This window comes from Heterodontus francisci, chromosome 36, assembly GCF_036365525.1.
Source record: "Heterodontus francisci isolate sHetFra1 chromosome 36, sHetFra1.hap1, whole genome shotgun sequence".
NCBI lineage: Eukaryota > Metazoa > Chordata > Chondrichthyes > Heterodontiformes > Heterodontidae > Heterodontus > Heterodontus francisci.
Window position 1 is genome coordinate 22,358,686 of NC_090406.1, and position 21,939 is coordinate 22,380,624.

The following is a 21,939-nucleotide window of genomic DNA, read 5'->3' on the forward strand; positions in this document are numbered from 1 at the left end:
TCACATGGCCAAGCCATCTCAAGCGCCGCTGGCTCAGTAGGGGGTATATGCTGGAGATGTTGGCCGCCTCGTGGACTTCTGCATTGGAGATACGGTCCTGCCACCTGATGCCAAGGATTCTCCGGAGGCAACGAAGATGCAATGAGTTGAGACATCTCTCTTGGCTGGCATACGTTGTCCAGGCCTCGCTGTCTTAGCGCAAGGTACTGAGGGCACAGGCCTGAAACACTTGGATTTTTGTGTTCCGTATCAGTGCGTCATTTTACCACACCCTCTGCCAGTCTGGACATAGCAGCGGACACCTTTCCCATGCGCATGTTGATTTCTGCATCGAGAGACAGGTTACTGGTTATAGTTGAGCCTAGGTAGGTGAACTCTTGAACCACTTCCAGAGCGTGGTCGCCGATATTGATGGATAGAGCATTTCTGACGTCCTGTCCCATGATGTTCGTTTTCTTGAGGCTGATGGTTAGGCCAAATTCGTTGCAGGCAGCTGCAATCTTGTCAATGAGTCTCTGCAGACACTCTTCAGTGTGAGATGTTAATGCAGCATCGTCAGCAAAGAGGAGTTCCCTGCTGAGGACTTTCCGTACTTTGGTTTTCGATCTAATGTCTGATGTCTAGTGGTGTTATATAAATATTCTAACTGTAAATTTTTGATGATACTTAAATGGTATTATGTCCAGTGGACCCTCAGCTCTCATTTTTTTGTTAGAGAACATGTAATAGAGTTGTTGCTTGATTTTTTTGAGGTTTGCTATGCAGTTATCTGATTAGTAAGTGATAGGAAAGCACCATAAACCAGAGCTGACTGAAGCTTCCTGTTTGAGGTTATTAGCTTGTTATCTGAAAATGCCAGGTGGCTTTGTTTTTTGCAAGACAGAGAAACACTGACCACCCTCCACACAGAATACAGCTACCAACTGCATTTGCAGAAGCAACATGTGCAATCTAAGGTTCCCTGTCCGGGAAACTCATTGGAAGATTGAATCTACAAATGAATTTCTTTTTGAAACAATCAGAATTTTTCTGTTTTGTGATTCATAATTTTCATGTTTTCTCCGCAGCAACAGTCTAAGGCAAAGCTGTATGAGTTAAAACAGAAAATAATGGAGGCACACAGCAGACCAGTCAGCATTTGAAAGAGATTAATGCTTCTGGTAGGATACTTTATCCTTTTTGATAAAGGGTCTCACTTGAAATATAATGCTTTTTCTTTCAGAAACTGAACCAGCTATGTACAGTACTTTCAGTGTTTTCTCTTTTGTTTCAGACCTCCAGCATTTGCAGTACTTCCCCACTGTAGATGAGTTCCTCTTTTGATCAGGTTCAGCTTTTGCCTCTTATGGCTGTGAGGTAAAATACAAGAAGTTGATACAGTGTCAGTGTTTAAGGAAATGTAACGGCGAGAACCAGATAAGTGGCTTTCAGCCTCTGAAAGATACCATGGCTCAGTGAGAAGATTTGCTTCCTGTTGTGGAACCGAGTTATATCAACAATTAAGGTCTGTTTGGAGATGCCTGATCTGAGCTGGGATGACAGCATAGGGGCTGCAATAATTGACTGGAGAACCCCATGTCGAGCAAGTGAATTCAGAGCCAGGCCTCTGTTCCTCATTACTCTCCAGTGATTCCTGCTGGAAAGTAAACATCCTAGAGCAGATTTTTCTATTACTGTGCTTGAGTATACAGGATTATCTAGATTCAACCCATAGAGGAAAATTGCGGGGGCTCCATTACAAGTATGTGAGCCTGCCTGTCAATTGTCTATGCATTGTGCCCAGGTAATCCTTTACACCCAAGTGCAATAAAAGGAATATCTGCCCCCGGATGATGACATGGTTCAGCTCAGCTGTATTCTTTTGCTTTCCCCTCCCACCAGTTAAACTCACGTGAAGAAAGGCCACTTAGTCAAGGTATTGCAGGACAGCCAGTGTCCATGTCATGCTAATTCTCTAATTCTCAGGATCTGTCATTATTTTTCAGTAACTATTCTCAGCTGAAATCTGCTTTTGACAGAGAACACTATTCTGAGGCAGTAGATATTAAAATCGCAGCCAGCAAGAAGCCTATAATGCCGGAAATGTGTTCTTTGAAATAGTATTGGCCATGCTGGTGAGGTGCAATTTGTTGGCCAACTGTGGGAAGGGTATAATATAATGGAATTGGTCTTGCTTCATAATCTCCTTTCAATGAGAAAGGGTTAATTAATATCCATGTAGTAAAGGGACCTCTAGGGAAGAGTGACCATAATATGATAGAATTTTACATTGAATTTGAAAGTGACTTAGTGAAGTCTGAAACTATGTTCTTAAATTGAAACAAAGCAAAATATGCAGGTATGAGGGGCGAGTTGGCTAAGGTAGTTTGGGAAACTATATCAAAAACAATGATGGTAGATAAGCAATAGCTAGCATTTGAAGAATTAATACATAATTTACAAAAATATACATTCCTTTAAGACGCAAAAACCCCACAGAAAAAGAGGTCCAACCGTGGCTAACACGAGGAGTTAAAGACAGTAATAGATCAAAGAAAGAGGCTTATAATGTTGCCAAAAAGAGTAATAAGCCTGAGGATTAGGAGGATTTTAGAATTCAGCAAAGGAGGACCAAGAAATTGGTAAGGAAAGAGAAAAGAGAAAGTGAGAGTAGACTAACAAGAGACATAAAAACAGATGGAAAATGTTTCTATAGGTATGCAAATAGGAAGAGACTAGTGAAAGTTAACATGGGTCCAATAGAAACAGAGGCAGGTGAAATTATAATGGGAAATAAGGAAACGTCCAAGACATGAAGAAATACTTTAGGCTGGATTTTATAGTCCCACTAGGGATGGGAATGGAGGCAGGGGGACCCATAAAATTGGGTGGGAAGGCAGAGGATGGACTGCCTGTTGCCTTCCCAATGCCTTCCAATTTACTCCTGGGTGGGGAAGGCTGAGGACGGCTTTCCTGCCCCAGGCCAATTGAGGCCCTTAAGCGGCCAATTAATGACCACTTGTTATGGAGTATCAAAAGACACTGTCTCAACCATTAAACTAATCAGGTCTCAACCCTTTTAATGCCTACGGCTATGTGTCACTATCATACTGAGCTGCCGCGGGGAGACACTGCCAGGTAAAAGGTGGCAGCCTGCTAGCAGGATTGGGGGAGGTGTCCCTACTTTGGGGGCAATCCAGGACTACCGGAAGGCCCATCCCGGTGGCAATTGCTGCCTCCCCCGGACAACCACTCCCTCACCCTTACCAACCCCACCCCACCCTGTCGCCAGGGCCTGCCTGAATAGCCTCGGTGATCCCGACCCCACTCACCTCTCCCGGGGTCTCTGAGGTCCCCGGTATTGCAGAGCTGCAAGCCTTCCGATAGTCTGGCAGCTCTTGGAGGTGAGAGCTCATCCGTTAAAGGGATTGTGTCCCTGATGGCAGACAGTTAATTGCCTGCCCGCCATGGAATTGCAATGGATGTCTGATGGCGGGCCAAGGCAGGGTCTCCCCCCACTTTCTGGCCCACTGTCGGGAACTGTGTTGCGAGAATAAAGTTTGGCCCTTTGAATTTGTCTTCACGGTAGAAAACGCAAAAAACATTCGAGAAATAATGGGGAACCAAGGGTCTAGCGTGAATGAGGAACTTAAAGAAATCAGTGTATCAGTTGTGGGGAGATGGTAGTGTAGTGGTAGTGTCACTGGACTAGTAAACCAAAGGCCCAGGCTAATGCCCTGGGGGCCTGGGTTCAAATCCCACCACGGCAGCTAATAAAATTAAAATGCAATTATTTAGTTAAACAAAATCTGGAACTGAAAGCTAGTCTCAGTAATGGTGCCATGAAACTATCATCGATTGTCGTAAAAACCCATCTGGTTCACGAATGTCCTTTAGGGAAGGAAATCTGCTGCCCTTACTTGGTCTGGCCTACATGTGACTCCAGATCCACAACAATGGGTTGACTCTTAACTGCCCTCTGAAATGGCCTAGCAAGCCACTCTGTTGACTAGGGCAGTTAGGGATGGACATCGAATGCTGGCCTTGTCAGTGTCACCCACATCCCATGAGAGAATAAAAAAATAGTACTGGAAAAATTAGTGGAATTAAATAATGAAAACTCCCCTGGATCTGACAACCTAGGTTTTAAAAAGAGGTAGTTGCAGAGATGGCACATGCATTCGTTTTGGTTTTCCAGAATTTGATCTTCAAAACTTCCCTAGATTCTGGAACAGTTCCCAAGGATTTGAAGGTAGCAAACATAACCCCGTTATTTAAGAAAGGAGGAAGAAAGAAAACGGGGAACTGCTGGCCAGTCAGCCTAACATCCGTGGTAGGCAAAATGCTGTAATCTATTATTAGGGGCATGGTAACAGGGCACTTAGAAACTCATAAGCAGAGTCAACATGGATTTATGAAAGGGAAATCACAGGAGGACTTTTATGTTCTCCCCTGCATTGGGTTTGGAGGTGTGGAGAGCATATAATAGGGTGGGATGTTGGAGGTGGAGGACCCCGCCAACATCCCGCCTCCACCCAAATTAAGTCCGGGATGGGAAGGCCTGTCAATGGCCTTCCCACCCCACCTCCAATTGAGGCCCTTAAGTAGGGAATTAATGCCCAATTAAGGGCCTGATCCTGCTGTGACCGAATTTAACCCTGAGGTGGGCGAGCCTGTTGCCGCATGGGAAGCATGTCAAGCAAAACCCAAAACCCGTGGGGGTTGCTTGCTGACTCTGTGGTTGGGTGGTGGTGGGGGCGGGGGGGGGGGGTTCCCTTGTTAAAAGGCATTCAGTACCTGAACGTGGGACCTGGCATCGGGAAGGGTGTGGCCCACTGAGAACCATCTCCCTGCCCTTGCTTCCGACCCCCACCCCGCGAAGCCCCTTCCGCCCTGACTTACCTGTGGCCTGGTTCCAGGGCCTTGGGTGAGTGCTGCACTGGCACCAGGCTTTGTGGTGGCGCTGCTCAAGTACAGAGCTGTCCGTCTCTAATTGGTCAACAGCTCTTAGCAGACGGGATTTCTGCGCCGGGGTCCTTGATCCTGGGGAAGGACCGCCGCTGTCCACTTAAGTGCCTAATTGGCACTTGATTTTGGCGGGCCTTCCCTAGAGGAGACAACGCGGGGCTCTCGCCGATGTTTTAGCCGGTGGTCGAGACCCGTGTCGCGCAGATAAAATCTCGGCCCAATTTGACAAATCTGTTAGAGTTTTTGAGGATGTAACTAGTAGGATGGATAAGGGAGAACCAGTGGATGTTGTGTATTTAGATTTTAAAGAAGTATTCAGTAAGGTGCCATAATAGAGCTTATTACATAAAAATAGGACTCCTGGGATTAGGGGTAATATATTAGCATGGACTGAGGATTGGCTAATTGACAGAAAGCAGAGAGTAGGACTAAATGGGACATTTTCAGGTTGGCAGGCTGTTTCTGACTGGGTAACACAAGGATCTGTACTTGGGCCTGAGCTATTTACTGTTGTGGGACCACCTTAAGAGGTTGTAAGTGAAGATCACCAGAGGAAGTGAAGTTGCGTCACACATGACCAGGGAGTTGTGGGCGTAGCCCAACAGAGTAAGATGTGTGTAGATGTGCTTGTGTAGTAGCTGTTTATATATATGTTCTAGTTTAAGCTATAATAAAAACCCACATATTCTTTGGATATTAATTGTAGTTCTGTGAATCTTACAACAGTTCACATACCAAAGGAATGAGTAATACTGCATTTTCAATCTATACCAATGACTTTGCTGAGGGGACTGAGTGTAATGTATCCAAGTTTGCTGACGATACAAAGTTAGGTGGGAAAGTAAGCGGAGAGATTGCAAAGAAGCTGCAGAGGGATATAAACAGGTTGGGTGATTGGGCAAGAATATGGCAGATGGAACACAATGTGGTGAAGTATGAAGTTACCCATTCTGCTAGGAAAAATAAAAACAGAATATTTTTTGAATGGTGAGAGACTGGGAAGTGTTTGCATTTGTACATGAATCACAAAAAGTTAACATGCCTACAGCAAGCAACCAGGAAGGCAAATGGTATGTTTGCTTTTGTTACAAAGGGATTGGAGTATAAGAGTAAAGAAGTCTTACTACAATTATACCAGGTATTGGTGAGGCCACATCTGGATCTATGAACAGTTTTGGTCTCCTTACCTAAGGAAGGACATAGTTGCCCTAGAGGGATTGCAATGGTGGTTCACTAGACTGCTTCCTGGGATAAAGGGATTATCCTATGAGGAGCGATTGAGTAGACTAGGCCTACACCCCCAGAGTTTAGATGATTGAGAGGTGATCTAATTGAAACATATAAAATTCTTAAGGGGGATTAGCAGGGTAGATGCTGAGAAAATGTCTCCTTTGGCTGGGGAATTCAGAACGTGGGGTCACAATCTTAGAATAAGGGGTCGGCCATTTAGGACTGACATAAGGAGAGATTTCTTCACTCAAAGGGTTACAAATCTTTAGAATTCTCTACGCCAGAAAGTTGTGGATGCTCAGTCACTGAATACATTCAAGACGGAGCAATAGATTTTTGGGATTAAGGGAATTAAGAGACGTGGAGATTATGTGGGAAGGTGGAGTTGAGGTAGAAGATCAGCCATGATCTTGTTGAGTGGTAGAGCAGGCTGGAAGGACTAACTGGCCTACTCCAGCTCCTGTTTCTTATGCCCTTATATCCATGCCAAGTTACTGCTTAGGTGTTAGCTAGAAGAAAGGACTGCTACATAATCAGGTATATAAACAACACAACTGTAAGAATAGGAGATTTCATTTCATCAATGAACCAGCCACTTGAGCAAAATGCGGAGTTATTTTGAGCATAAGTTGACTTAATAAAAATACAGCTAATCTCTCAGCTTCCGGGAAGCATTTCCAGCTGAGTAATAATGACAACCTCCTACACAGTAACCACTATCTGTTTCACATAATGGGCTGGATTCTATGCAGCCCTTGACGTCGGGATCCTTGGTAGGGGGTGGGGTGGGGTGTGTGCCCGAAGATGACCCCAGTTGAGACACACCATGGACTTCAACGCCGGCAGGGCCTGGCCCAATATGACCGGTGGCAGCGGCGAGACCTCGTGGCGGCCCCCCTGCTGCTCGGCGATGGGACCGCGATTTAAATAAATGAAAATACCTGAATTAATTACTCTCCCGTCATCTGCTGATGTACCACCGTGCTCTTCACCCCGTTGGCCGGCACTGCCGGGCCTTCAGATCCCTGTCCAGGGAAATGAGGCGGGGAAGTGGGGAGAAGGTATGTTTTTGAGTTGGGGTGGGGGGTGGGTCAAATTAATGTCATGGGTGTAGGGAATTGTGGGAAGGGTTACAGTTTAATCTTTTGGCAGTTGGTGGGGGCAAGGTCAGATTGTGATGGTAAATGTTTTGGAGGGGGAGGGCAAATAATTAATTTAATTGTTATTGGGAGGGGGGTGGGAGAGCGGCAAAGTAGACGTATTTATTTAATTTCATTTAATCTTTCTTTAAATATTTAAATTTGCTGGTAGGGCTAACAGCCCTTTAAAAATAGCATCAGCACCTGCGCACAGGAAGCTGACGCCATTGCCGGGGATGGGCAGCCCACCCCCTCCACATGATCGGAGGGGTGGGGGGAGTGGCCTGCCCTGTCTGTTTAAATGAGTCGCTGTGTTTGGAATCGGGGTGGCTCTTTGGCGTGCGGCCCACACGGGTGGGCCGCCATTCTTTTCACAGCGGGCTTATAAAATTCAACCCAATATGTATGTTTGTGAAATCTACAATTATGATTGGTAGTTTCACTATTGGATGGAATGCATAAACTAATGTACCATCAACTGATAAGGAGATCATCAGATAACTCGATAAGAAGTGGAAAAATAACCACTGCAGTTTGATATTATCATGCCCAGAAATATAGCTTTGGCTGGAGACATAAAAAACACAGCAATAGCACAGAATCTCTGCAACACTTAAACACTGTCTTGTGCCTAGTGATGCAGACTTGAGTGAAGACATCAACAAAAGTAAACAGGGGTAAATCGTGCAAAATCTGTGCAAGGAGCTGGCTGGAGAGGCCAAATGTCCCTTTTTTGTTCCACATTTCCTTCTGTTCTCATACTATCTGACTGAAATCAAATTTATAAATCAATCCTTTCTTAAATGCTAGCCAAATTTACAGTACACTGTGAATCTATACTGGAATGAAACCAAAATTGGCAAAAGCTCCCCATGCTCACAGCTGCAGGTGGAAGTAAATTTGGGCTTTAAAGCTCAGCTGGGGGTTGAATGGTATATGGACATTGGGAATGGTCTAATTCAACCTGAAAGGGTAGTGGCGGGAGTAGGTTCATTGTGTGGGATAAATTTGTTGGAACAGTTTGAGACATATCTTGGACTGGATGTTGGAGAAGCAATCCGACAGCACATAGGCAAAGTGGAAAGTGCTTGATGTGATCAGCATATGTGTGGAAGCTCACCCTGTGCCTACTGATGATTATCTCTAAGAGCCAACATATAGCTGAAGATGATGATGGGTTGAGGATTGATCTGGTATGATAGTGCAGGGAAGGGTAGAGAACCATTGCTGGAGATGCATTGACTGTTGCAGGCAAACCCCAACTGCCAAGACTGAGGCACACATTATTTCGCCACATGAACATTAAAACTTAAAATTGCAAGCCCTGAACGGAAAGACATTTCCATGGTAACAGACAATATTGAAACAATGGGGATCCAGCAGCTCCTTCTCCAATACACAGAAGTGATCAAACCAGTTCTAGTCACATGTTTAGCTGGCTGGAGCTTTTGGATTTGAATCTCCAATAAACGATTTTGAAAAGACTTCCATATAAGGAACTAGTCACATGACTAACCTGCAGGGCAACCTGGGAGTCTTTTTTTTGAATTTGAACTCCCATCAAAGGAATTTGAACTCAGGCAAAGCCATGTGCTCGTGGAGTAAAGACCTTCTCCTGGGACTGAGAACATCTCCACTCCTGCCTGCCTGCCTGCCTGTCCGCCTGTCTGCCTTCTTCATCTCTTCCCACGGAACTGAATCTTGTGAAAACACGTGAAACTCAAAGAGGGAAGGGTTTGCCATGTGAACAAAATTTTAAGAAGATTACTGGGCCCCAAAGAATTGCAAGACCATAGCTTCAATCAAGGACTACAGCGAGCTCAAGCAGCAGTAACAAGAATATTGCCTCAAACTGTTCTACTTATCTTTTCTTCTGCTCTTTTCTATTCCTATCTGCATGTTTATATCACGTGTGCATGCTATCGTGAGCGTGTCATATATCCGTAAACGTGAACCGTATTAGAGTTTAAGGTTTTTAATAAATTCCCTCTTTCTGCTTTAAACTAAAGAAAGACTGTGTGTGCTCAGTTCTTTGCCTTATAATTGGAAACTGTGAACATGGATTCACAAAAAGGGGAGCTCAAATCAAACTGTGTTTAAAATTAAACCCTGTTACAATAAGACCAGGTGAAGACAGGAAGAGACCCCTAGATACATTGCCCACCTGGTCGTAACAACTGTTTTTAGATAGATAGGAATTGGACTGTAGTCCAGCGGAGTTTGAATTTGGAGGATTCCATCATCAGCTGTTTCAAATGCATGTATAGATCCAAGAGAATGATTTGGGAGCATGTACCACAATTATAGTCATAGGATATATTCATGACTTCGGCAACAACAATCATGGTGTTGCAAGAGGGGAGTTTTAAAGAGTTTCAGGAGAGTTGGGCATGTTGCTGGGAGCTGATTGAATGTCCAAGGACCTCAGAGAGGAACGTAAGGTTGGAGATGGGCTGATGGATTCCATGTTTTTGCCTGCGGGTGGAATTTTGTGGGACAGAGGGAGCATGCCTGAGGAAATGGAACCTTTAATAGTATCACCCAACAGAAGCCAGGAAGGGGAGTCGAGTAGAAAGGAGAGCAAGGGATGAGGAAGTGGGTCCCATGGACCAGATAAGTTTGGAGAATGTGGGGAGGCTAGGAAAGGGGCGAAGCTGTGAAATGTTCGGGCTGCAGGGTTGAAATGGGCTGAAGACTGGAGAGGGTTTGTGGAGTGTGTGTGTGTGTGGTAGATTTTTGATATGAAGAAGTCAGCAAGTTGGTGTTCATGGTTAGGGGAGAAGGAGCAGCGGGGGATGGGTTTACAGTTGTTGAAATCAAAGGAACTAATGTTGTGAGAAGCCTTGATTGATTCACTGGAAATGGAGGCACGAGAGCAGTTAAACAAATAAGTCAAAAATGGCAGAGATATCAAGATGGAGGGCCAAAAGTGGAGAATTTAGGAAGTTAGACCATTGTGAGAGCTGTGGCAAAATAAGAAAATGATTAGAGATATCTTGCCAGTAACCAAGATCTCAAACAAAGAGGCTGTGAGAGATGACTAAGTCAAGGGATTGACAAATGATGTGGCAAGATTAAAGCTCCTTCTACGCTGGATGGACCAGGTGCTGGAAGATGGGATTAGATTGGGCAGCTAGTTTTTTCAGCTGGCTTGGACACGATGGGCTTATTGGCCTTCTTCTGTGCCTTAATTGTTGTATGGTCCTATGGGAGCAGGAGGTTTAGCGGGGAATTGAGGAAAGATTTTTTCACCCAGAGAGTGGTTGGAATCTGGAACACACTGCCTGAAGGGGTGGTAGAGGCAGGAACCCTCACAACATTTAAGAAGTATTTAGATGAGCACTTGAAACGCCATAGCATACAAGGCTACAGGCCAAGTGCGGGAAAATGGGATTAGGTTGAACGGGTGCTTGATGGTCGGCACAGGTGCGTTGGGCCGAAGGGCCTGTTTCTGTGCTGTAAAACTCTATGACTCTCTCTCAGTCTGCAGGTCTGTGCAAAAGGATATCAAAAAGCACGTCTTACAGCTTGCAGACACTACCAGCTATTCAACAATGAAAGCCACATTACCCAAACAGATTGTATGACACACTTGCCTCCCTTGAAGGAGAAGGTGGCATATAACCGACAGCAACGGGCTAACCGAAGGGGGAGAGGCAACATGCTCTAACCCCCATGGAGGAGATGGTAGTGGCCATTATCTGAAGAATCATTGCTGCGGCCTTGGTCATTGAAGATGACGGTATGCTCATACCTAATCCTCTTTCTCACATCCCATGTCCCTTGGATCCCACAATCTCTTCTGATTTACAAGCTGGAGATGCTATAAGCCTGAAATTCCCCTCTCCTTTCAGCCCAACCCTACCCGTGTGCCGTTTTTCTTTTAGATACTTACGAATTGTAACATGACCAGGCAGTGGAAGAAATCCAAGAAGACAGTGATGATGAAGACAGACCGCACCTGATTTCACACACGCAGCCATCAGCTCAGATTGCGTGTACTGTAGCATAGGTGGGAGGTATGAGCTGAGAGTGACTGTCCTTGACATCATTGCAGCATTTGACCGAGTATGGTTTCAAGGAGTCCTTGCAAAACTGGAGTCAATGGGAATCAGGGGGAAACTTTCCGCTGGTTGGAGTCATACCTAGCACAAAGGAAGATGGTTGTGGTTGTTGGAGGTAAGTCATCTGAGCTCCAGGATATCACTCCAGGAGTTCCTCAGGGTAGTGTCCTAGGCCCAACCATCTTCAGCTACTTCATCAATGACCTTCCTTCAATCATATGGTCAGAAGTGGGGATATTCGCTGATGATTGCACAATGTTCAGCACCATTTGTGACTCCTCAGATACTGAAGCAGTCCGTGTAGAAATGCAGCAAGACCTGGAAAATATCCAGGCTTGGGCTGATAAGTGGCAAGTAACACTCGCGCCACATAGGTGCCAGGCAATGACCATCTCCAACAAGAGAGAATCTAACCATTTTCCCTTGACATTCAATGGCATTACCATTGCTGAATCCCCCACTATCAACATCCTGGGAGTTACCATTGACCAGAAACTGAACTGAAGTAGCCATATAAATATCATGGCTACAAGAGCAGGTCAGAGGCTAGGAATCCTGAGGCGAGTAACTCACCTCCTGACTCCCCATGTGATGGAATACTCTCCACTTACCTGGATGGGTGCAGCTCCAACCACACTCAAGAAGCTCGACACCACCCAGCAGAAGGCAGCCCGCTTGATTGGCACTCCATCCACTACTGATGCACAGTGGCAGCTGTATGTACCATCAACAGGATGCACTGCAGCAACACACCAAGGCTCCTTAGACAGCACCTTCCAAACCTGCGATCTCTACTACCTAGAAGGACAAGGGCAGCAGTTGCATGGGAACACCACCACCTGCAAGTTCTTTCCAAGCCACACGCCATCCTGACTTGGAACTATATCGCTGTTCCTTCACTGTTGCTGGGTCAAAATCCTGGAACTCCCTTCCTAACAGCACTGTTGGTGTACCTACCCCACACGGACTGCAGTAGTTCAAGAAGGCAGCTCACCACTACCTTCTCAAGGGCAGTTAGGGCTGGGCAATAAATGCTGGCCTGGCCAGTGATGCTCAAGCCCAGGAACGAATAAAAAATGGATAGAGGCGGGATCTGCACGTGGTGAAACACCGGGCACAAGTGCCTTGTAGCCAGGGAAGGGAGAAAGATCAGCTGGAGGGCGAGGTCACATCGTGTTCTACTGCAGAGGAGTCAGGTGAGGACATTGCTGGGTCAGGCTACAGATGAAGGCTGATGGCTGTACACAACAAAATGCTTGATGCATTGGGAAGCCTGCCAGAAAGCCTGCATTCAATGACAAGGAGCATGGAGGAATCTGGCACTAACTTGTTACACAGCTTTGTATAAAGCTTGCAGCCAATCCTTCCTCGTGTGGAACTGGAAGCCAAATCCATCAACACCCTGATTGACCCACCCATGATGCAGAGATGGATGGCTGATGTTTCAGCTTTCATTGCAGTACCAGCAGCTTCTGCAGTGGAAGCTCTGTATGAAGTCATGTAAGGTCAGATTGCTGTCATGTAAACTCAGCTTTCTGCCATGCAAGTTCAGACTGCTGCCATCATGATTGTAGATAGGGTCAACAGGGCTTGCGGGTTGTCATAGCTATCCAGCAATCAGTCCTCCAACAGATTGCTAGGATTGCTGATGTGCCTTGGGGGAGTGGCAGTGGATCCATGGAGCATGAGCCTGCTGTTGTCTCTCAGGATGGCAGCATTCATGATTCCACCACTGCCACTCTGCCAGTGCCCTTGCTGTTGCTTGTCAGCCAGCCAGCCCAGACTGCTGCCACCTGTATCAAGGTAGTGCAGTTTGAATCAGACCTTCTAGGTCCAAACCTGCTTGAGATTGTCCTCCAAGGCCATCTGCTGTCTTGCCCATTGAAAGTCGACAGTCTGTCATGCTTCAACCACTGGGGTAGGACTTTATAGGAGCAGTAAGAAAGGAAAAGGCACACATAAGATAGGCACTAAGGGAATGCACAAAGATGATTAGTTGACATTTATATGCAATATGGCATGATTTATGACATAAATTTCGTTTGTAATGTTTATTTTGAGTGAGCTTTTTATTTTTGCATTGTGGCTGAGAAGACATGTGTGATGGTCAGTGACAGAGGGAAGGTAAAGTGTGGCACTGTTGGTGAATGGGAAATTGGATTTGAGGTTACTGGATTGCACTTGAATTAGATCATGTACAGCCCAGGCTGAAAGGAGCTGATTGGTTGCAGCCTCTCTTCCTCTTTCTCTTCTTTTGCCTCATCCTCAAACTCATTTTTCTCCCTAACCAATGCACCCCCCCTTTCCTCCTTCTTCTAGCAGATTGTCCTGCTCTGCATAAATTCTACTTATTCTCCCAGTCATGCTTGAATCCAAGAGAATGGCCTACTAGAACACCAATGTCTGGGAGTAGCTGGTTTGTGCAGGGTGTTATAGCAGGGCACTTCGAAAATCTTAATGCAATCAGGCAGAGTCAACATGGTTTTGTGAAAGGGAAATCGTGTTTGACTAATTTATTAGAGTTCTTTGAGGAAGTAGCAAACAAGCAGCCTCACAGCTCCAGGGACCCGGGTTCGATTCTGGGTACTGCCTGTGCGGAGTTTGCAAGTTCTCCCTGTGTCTGCGTGGGTTTCCTCCGGGTGCTCCGGTTTCCTCCCATATGCCAAAGACTTGCAGGTTAATAGGTTAATTGGCCATTATAAATTGCCCCTAGTATAGGTAGGTGGTAGGGAAATATATAGGGACAGGTGGGGATGTGATAGGGATATGGGATTAGTGTAGGATTAGTATAAATGGGTGGTTGATGGTCGGCACAGACTCGGTGGGCCGAAGGGCCTGTTTCAGTGCTGTATCACTAAACTAAACTAAACTAAACAATGTGGATAAAGGGGAACCTGTAGATGTGGCGTAGTTGGATTTCCAAAAGGCATTTGATAAGGTGCCATATCAAAGGTTAATACTCATGGTGTAGGGGGTAACATATTAGCATGGATAGAGGATTGGTTAGCTAACATGAAGCAGAGAGTAGGGATAAATGGGTCATTTTTGGGTTGGCAAGCTGTAACTAGTAGTTACAAGTACTAGTGTAACTAGAAGTGCCACAGGGATCAGTTATGGGACCTCAACTATTTACAATCTATATCAATGTCTTGGATGAAGGGACAGAATGTATGGTTGCTAAATTTGCTGATTACACTGTTACGACCAGGTGAGAAATGTGTCTAGGGGTCTCTTTCAGCTTTCACCTGGTCTTATTGTAACAGGGTTTATGTTTTAAACACACTCTGTTTTGAGCTCCCCCTTGCTGATTCCTTGTTCACCACTTTCAAATTATAAGGCAAAGAAATGAGCATAAATGGGTTTTCTTAGGTTTAAAGAAGAAAAGGGAAATTTATTAACACTTAATCTTAAACTCTAATTTGGTTAACGCCCACGGATACACGCTGCGCCCCAAGCTAGCATGCATACATGATATGCACATGCAAATAGAGACAGAAAAGAGCAGAAGAAAAATAAAGTGGAGAGGTTTGAGGCAATATCAGAAGAGTTTCTTGTTACTGTGCTTTGAGTTCACTGTAGTCCTTTTGTAGGTAGTTCTTGCTTGTAGTTAATTCTTTCTTTTTGTTGGAGCCCAGTATTCTTCTTAAACCTTGTTCACTGTAAGAGATTTTTCTCTCTTGGGGTTCATGTGTCTTCAATGGGTCTTCAGTTCCGTAAGAAAGAGATGGGAGCAGACAGGAGAAAGATGTTCTCAGTCTAGGAGCAAAGAGCTTTCTGAGTTCAAATTCTCTTGGCAAGTTCAAATTCAAAAAACTCCAACAACCAGTTAGTCATGTGACTAAACTGGTCTGACCACGTCTGTTTGTGTATTCGGCCATCTTCGCAGTTAACCTGGAATGCTAGCCTCTCCACCTTCAATGTCTGGTAATCAAAAGTCCATTGTGGATTAAATTGTAGCAGGGAGTGGCCCCTTTCTCCTTTCCAAGTCTGTTACTATGCAAATGTCTTTCCAGTCAATGGTCATTTTTTTTTTTAACACGTTTTTTCTTTACTCCAGTAACAGTTTAAAAAATCAATGTTCATGTGGCGAAACTAATCTGTCTCATTCTTGGCAGGTGGGGGTCTACATGACAACACAAAGTTACGTAAGTTGTGAAGAGGACATAAGGAGTCTGCAAAGGGATATAGATAAAGTGAGTGTGCACAAATTTGGCAGATGGAGTATAATGTGGGAAAATGTGAACTTGTCCACTTTGGTAGGAAGAATAAAAAAGCAGTATATTATTTAACTGGCAAGAGATTGCAGAACTCTGCGGTACAGAGGGATCTGGGTGTCCTGGTACATAAATCACAAAAAGTTAGTATGCAGGTACAGCAAGTGATTAGAAAGGCAAATGGAATGTTGTCATATATTGTCAGGGGAATCGAGTATAGAAGTAGGGATGTCTTGCTACAGTTGTACAGGGCATTGGTGAGACCACATGTGGAGTACTGTGTACAGTTTTGGTCTTCTTACTTAAGAAAGGATATAATTGCATTAGAAGCAGTTCAGAGAAGAGTCACTCCATTGATTGCTTGGCTGAAGGAGTTATCTTATGAGGAAAGGTTGGACAGGTTGGGCCTGTATCCATTGGAGTTTAAAAGAATGAGAGGTGATCTTATTGAAACACATAAGATTCTGAGGGGACTTGACAGGGTGGATGCTAAGAGGATGTTTCCTTTTGTGGGAGAGACGAGTACTAGGGCACACAGTTTAAAAATAAGGGGTCTTCCATTTAAGACGAAGAAGAGAAGAATTTTTTTCTCTCAGAGGGTCGTTAATCTGTGGAATTCTGTTTCCAAGAGAGCAGTGGAGGCAGGGTCATTGCACATTTTTAAGGCTGAGTTAGATAGATTCTTGATTGACAAGGGAGTCAAAAGGTATAGGGGATAGACAGGAAAGTAGCGTTGAGGCTACAATCAGATCAGCTATGATCTAAACAAATGGTAGAGCAGACTCAAGGGGCCAAATGGCCTAGTCCTGCTCCTAATTCGTATGTTTGTATGTACTTATGTTTGTCTGAAGCCTTGAAGTCAGCAAAAATTACTTCAGCATCTGTCACACTACTCCCTGTAAAATTTTGAAACTATGGAAAGGATCAAAAATGCATAAAAAATTAACAACAGCCAGAAGAAATCAACCAACAGTTAACCTATAAGTAATTGATGATCCCTTTAAATAGCGCTGTATGGGGCGGGGGTGGGGGTCCTTCATGCTGCTTAATGCATATTCAATTGTGCCAACTTGGGAGAGGACATCAGCTGTAGTGCAGAGCTCCATTGATGTCATGACCTGTCTGCTCTGCATACTTCCACTGGCTGTTAAATGTGCACTAACCCCTGTACCAAGATGGTGTTTGGCGCGCTTCACATCAGAAGTGCGCACGTGTGTCGTGGACGCCAATTTGGAATCCTCAGGACACCGGTAGCACCCAAAGAACAAGCTCTACTGAGTCCAACGTCTCAACCTACAGGTTAAAGGAGGAAGGGAAGAAAGAGGAAGGTCAAACTTCCTCAGTTCTGTGGTTTTGGGAAAGGCTCAGAGCAGTAGATGGTGCAATGAGTCTTGATTTTAATAAAGAGAGGAGGAACAGTGAGCTGCATGACATATTTGTGCAATTGCTAGAGTCTCAACATTTAAACTTGTTCTTCTGTTAATATAAAGTTTTCATATCAGCTTAATTGGGAATGTAATTTAGAGACAATTAGTTGATTGGTTTCAGGCAGTGTACTGCAGCGAAGAGGGTTAGGTATAATTCTATTAGCAGAATCTGAATGACCAAGGACATTAGTGCCCAGGATTTGCTGGAGTGGGGCATTTCACGGCATGGCCCATTAGTCAGACTTTTCCTGCACCCATTAGTTCAAAAATATTTTGCCCACAAAGCGGATGTGTGAGCTGTTAGTGGTGCAGCGAGGGCATCTGGGAGCTTGGTGAACAATGGGATAAACAGTGTACCCCCTTAAATTTCATAAAAACCATTACTTTTTGAAAACTGCTAAATTAATGCTTTCACAACACAAATATATTAGAGAAGGAAAGAGGATTGTGTGTTTGAAGCAGCACATGGCAGGCGATTGTTGTGATGCTGCTGTAAGAATCGAACTCTTTTCATCTACTGTGAAATTATACATGACCCTCACATTTGTGGCATTCTGCTTTTCTAGTTTGAACCTACGTCCCTTTGTCCTACTCTCGTAATTTATTTTTTAAAAAGCTCCAGATCACCTCTTAGATGCCTCCTTTCTAGGTTTTAAAGCACATTTCTTCAGCCTTGCCTCACTGCTAAGTTGGTTCCATTTATTTAAGGCTTGCATTTGTGTTTTCCTGCCTACCTCTCCCATTGGCTATTCCTTTCTTGAAGCAGAGTGGAGCCTTTGTGTCAATTGCTTGTTTGTAGCTTTGTAAAGTTATTATAGAAAAAGCATAATGATAAATTCATAAATGGGGTGTTTCTTTGTTCCAAAGCCCCTCGGTATCTATTAGAAATTTGTATCAAAGACCAGACATGCTATATTTAACGTCTCATTAGGTTTGTGTGTACTTTGTTTACATTTGAACTAAACAGATGCCAAGTGTAATGACATGCGTCAGGTAGTTATATTGAAATGGTGGTTTTGTTTTTGTTAAATATGTGAATCTTGGCTTTTTTGAACAGAAAAAAATTGTGGAACTAAAATAACAAAATTAGGAAGTTACAGTCCAGCAAATGCTATCGATTTCTGTTCCTAGTGATTAAGTCTGAATAAATCATGCTGTGCTAGTATAGACAGAGTTTAACTTGTTGCTGTGCTTTAAAAAACTTGCCTCAAGAAATTACATTTTATTGCACCATATTATATTCTGAAGTTTATAGTCAGACATGTTTTCTCAATACACATATAGATGCGAACATATGAATTAGGAACAGGAGCAGGCCTTTCGGCCCCTTGAGCCTGCTCCGCCATTTGATAAGATCATGGCTGATCTGAATGTGGCCTCAACTCTACTTTCCTGTCTGCCCCCATAACACTTGACTCCTTTGTCTATCAAGAATCTATCTGCCTTGAATATATTCAATGATCCAGCCTCTGCTGCTCTCAGACGAAGCTAACTCCACAGACTAATGACCCTCCGAGAAAAAAAAATGTCTCCTCATCTCCATCTTAAATGGGAGAGCCTTTATTTTTCAACTGTCTCCTAGTTCTAGTCATGTTCATGGTTAGAACTCCTACTAGTGGACTTTTAGCTCATTGCGGTATTACACTGAACACTTGCTTTAAGGCGATTGAGAATTCTGAGTGAACCAGATAGTGATTAATGTAAATATAGAAATCAAAAAATTTACAGCACAGTGGGAGGCCATTCGGCCCATCGTGTCCATGCCGGTTGATGAAGAGCTTCCCAGCCTAATCCCATCTTCCTGCACTAGGTCCGTAGCCTTGCAGGTCACGGCTCTTCAAATCGACAGCAAAGTACTTCTAAGATGTGGCAAGAGTTTCTGCCTTTACCATCCTTTCAGGCAGAGAGTTCCAGGTCCCTACTACCCTCTGAGTGAAAAAATGTTTCCTCATCTCCCCTCTCATCTATCTCACCTGGTTTTTGACCCCACTGCTAAGGTAAATAGGTCGTCCCTATTTACTCTATCTAGGCCCCCTCATAATTTTACACACCTCAATTAAGTCACCCCTCAGCCTCCTCTGTTCCAAGGAAAACCACCCCAGCCTGTCCAATCTTTCCTCAAAGCTAACATTTTCCATTCCTGGCAACATCCTATTAAATCTCCTCTTCATCCACTCAGTGCAGTCACATGTTTCCTGTAATGTAGTGACTAGAACTGTACTCAGTACTCAAGCTGTGGTCTAACTAGTACTGTATCCAGTTCTAGCGTAACCTCCCTGCTCTTATATTCTATACTTTGGTTAATAAAGAATAGCGTGCCATATGCCTTCTTAACCACCTTATTGAACTGTCCTTCTGCCTTTTAAGGATCTGTGGACATATAGACCAAGGTCCCTCTTTTCCTCCACACTGCTCAGCATCCTCCCATTTATTGTCTATTCCCTTGCCTTGTTTAGATTAGAGATACGGCACTGAAACAGGCCCTTCGGCCCACCGAGTCTGTGCCGACCATCAACCACCCATTTATACTAATCCTACACTAATCCCATATTCCTACCAAACATCCCCACCTGTCCCTATATTTCCCTACCATCTACCTATACTAGTGACAATTTATAATGGCCAATTTACCTACCAACCTGCAAGTCTTTTGGCTTGTGGGAGGAAACCGGAGCACCCAGAGAAAACCCACGCAGACACAGGGAGAACTTGCAAACTCCACACAGGCAGTACCCAGAATCGAACCTGGGTCCCTGGAGCTGTGAGGCTGTAGTGCTAACCACTGCGCCACTTTGTTGCTCCTCCCAAAATGCATTAGCTCAAACTTCTCCGGATTTTCCACTTTTCTGCCCAACTGACCAGACTATTTATATCTTCCTGCAGTCGAAAGCTTTGCTCCTCATTGTCAACCACATGGACAATTTTTGTATTATCTGCAAACTTCTTTATCATGCCCCCTACATTTGAGTCTAAATCATTAATATAAACTACAAAAAGCAAGGGACCAAGTACTGAGCTCTGTGGAACCCCACAGTAACTGCCTTCCTGTCGCAAAAAACCCCTGTCAACCATTACCCTTTGCTTCCTGTCACTAAGCGAATTTTGGATCCAATTTGCCACTCTCCCTTGGATCCCGAGGGCTTTCACTGTTTAAGTATATATAAATATATAATCATAGGTTAAATTGGCTGCTACATTTCTACTTTGCAACATTGAGTACACTTCAAAAGTACTACATTGGCTGTAAAGCATTTTCGGATGTCCTAAGGTCATGAGAGGTGCTAAATAATTGCAAGTCTTTCTTTCTACCTTTAATCCAGAATTTAAGACATGCAAATTGGAGCATTCTTGAAAAAAATGGTGTCTGTATTTTGGATCTCTGCTCTCAGGCATTCCCTGCAAAGTTGCTACTCACTTTTCAATGGACTGGAGGTTTCATGAATCCCTTTCACATTACTTTAATAAAGGTAGAGCTGCATTTCCACAGTCACTTAGATATCATGCAAGCTGCTGGAAAGATTGTCAAAAAACTGTATGCAGTACTGTTGCAATATTTCTTCTGTATTTTTGGTAAAATATGCTTTAAAGAACTTCTAGTTGAATTATGGACATTGATTCATCTGGAAATTGCTGAACTTTGTGTTTTTTTTTAAAGGAAGGTCAACAGAAGATTTGAGACTGAGTGAAATGTAAACAGACTGGAAGGCACCTGTGTTCAAATAACCCAGCAGGAGTTGTGCTTTTGAGCTGTGAAAAAATGTTTGCAAAGGAGTTACAGGCCAAGATTTATGCTTGTCATGCAACTTGCTTCTGAACAGTTTTGGATTCATTTTGAACTGCTAAAAAAGTGAGTTGCTGTGTGCCTGCCAGGAGAAGACAGCTGATATCTTTCTCTCTTGAAAATGATTCCTGCATCAAGTGTGTCTACTATTTCCTCCTGTATTTGAAGAAACCTTTACTGCTACATTGCTGCAAGACTTAAGAAAATCCTTGTTGCTGCTTCCTGCTGTAAAGCCTGACTGGAGCTTTCTGTGCTGCATCTCTTGGAAAGCCAACCCAGACTAATCATCAACATCACCTGGAAAGAACTGTTCTAGGAAGATCCCATTGACAGCTGCCTATTCACATTTGGGACACCTTGACAAAACAAAGAACTTAATTCTATACCTTCTTTCCAGCATAAGTGTTTTTTAAAAATTCTTTCGATTTCTTTGCAACAGCTCTAAACAAAAAAATCCTTTTTTCTCCCCGGTTAACTAGTTGTGTATGTGTGTGTGAGGGCTAGCATAAATAAGCTGCTTTAGCATTTCAATTTATATGTATGTTTTACTTCATTATTGGTTAAAATTTGGTTTATAATAAACTGATAATTTTGTTGTTTATTAAAGAAACCTGGTTGGTGTGCTTCATTCCAGGGGAAAATAAAGTACCTGATTGACTGCTTTGGTTCGTGGGAAAATTTAAATATATGCTGTGACCTGTGGAGAAGTGGGACTGAATTAACAGTGCACTCCTCCCGCCTCGGTCGTAATAGTACTCATACTCTTTACAGAGCTTCGTCTACAGATTGGTGCTGTTCTATAAAATCTATGACCCCTGTAGCAGAACAATGGCTGAGCATCCATTCAGCTACTCCTGCTCCTCCTCTTTACATTTGCTGTGCAGTTTATTGTGATACTTCCTGACCCTCAGTGAATGCCTCAGTGCCTAAACAATTAGGAGTGCATGACATGTGGTCATGAGATCCACTGCTGTTGTACAGAATGTGACTGGATCTTACTGAATGAGTAAGTTTGAAGTGAAGTGGAATGATAAAGTAAAAGAAGGCTGCTTGCCTTATTCAGCTGTCATCAAGCTGCTAAACTTTCCCTTGACCGTAACCTCAATCGCATCCACACCAACTATTTGCAAGGACAAC

At 43.9% G+C, this 21,939-nt stretch overlaps 1 protein-coding gene and 1 long non-coding RNA gene across 4 annotated transcripts in view; one reads left to right on the forward strand and one right to left on the reverse strand.

Moving 5' to 3' along the window:
- The window catches only part of peak3 (PEAK family member 3), an 83,016-nt gene that overhangs the window by 41,266 nt on the left and 19,811 nt on the right, over positions 1 to 21,939 (reverse strand). The gene's annotated exons all lie outside the window — the stretch shown is intronic.
- Positions 1,425 to 21,088, forward strand: LOC137351368 (uncharacterized). Its single transcript, XR_010969494.1, has 3 exons — positions 1,425 to 1,504; positions 15,496 to 15,573; positions 20,677 to 21,088. It is a non-coding gene; the product is annotated as an uncharacterized lncRNA (long non-coding RNA).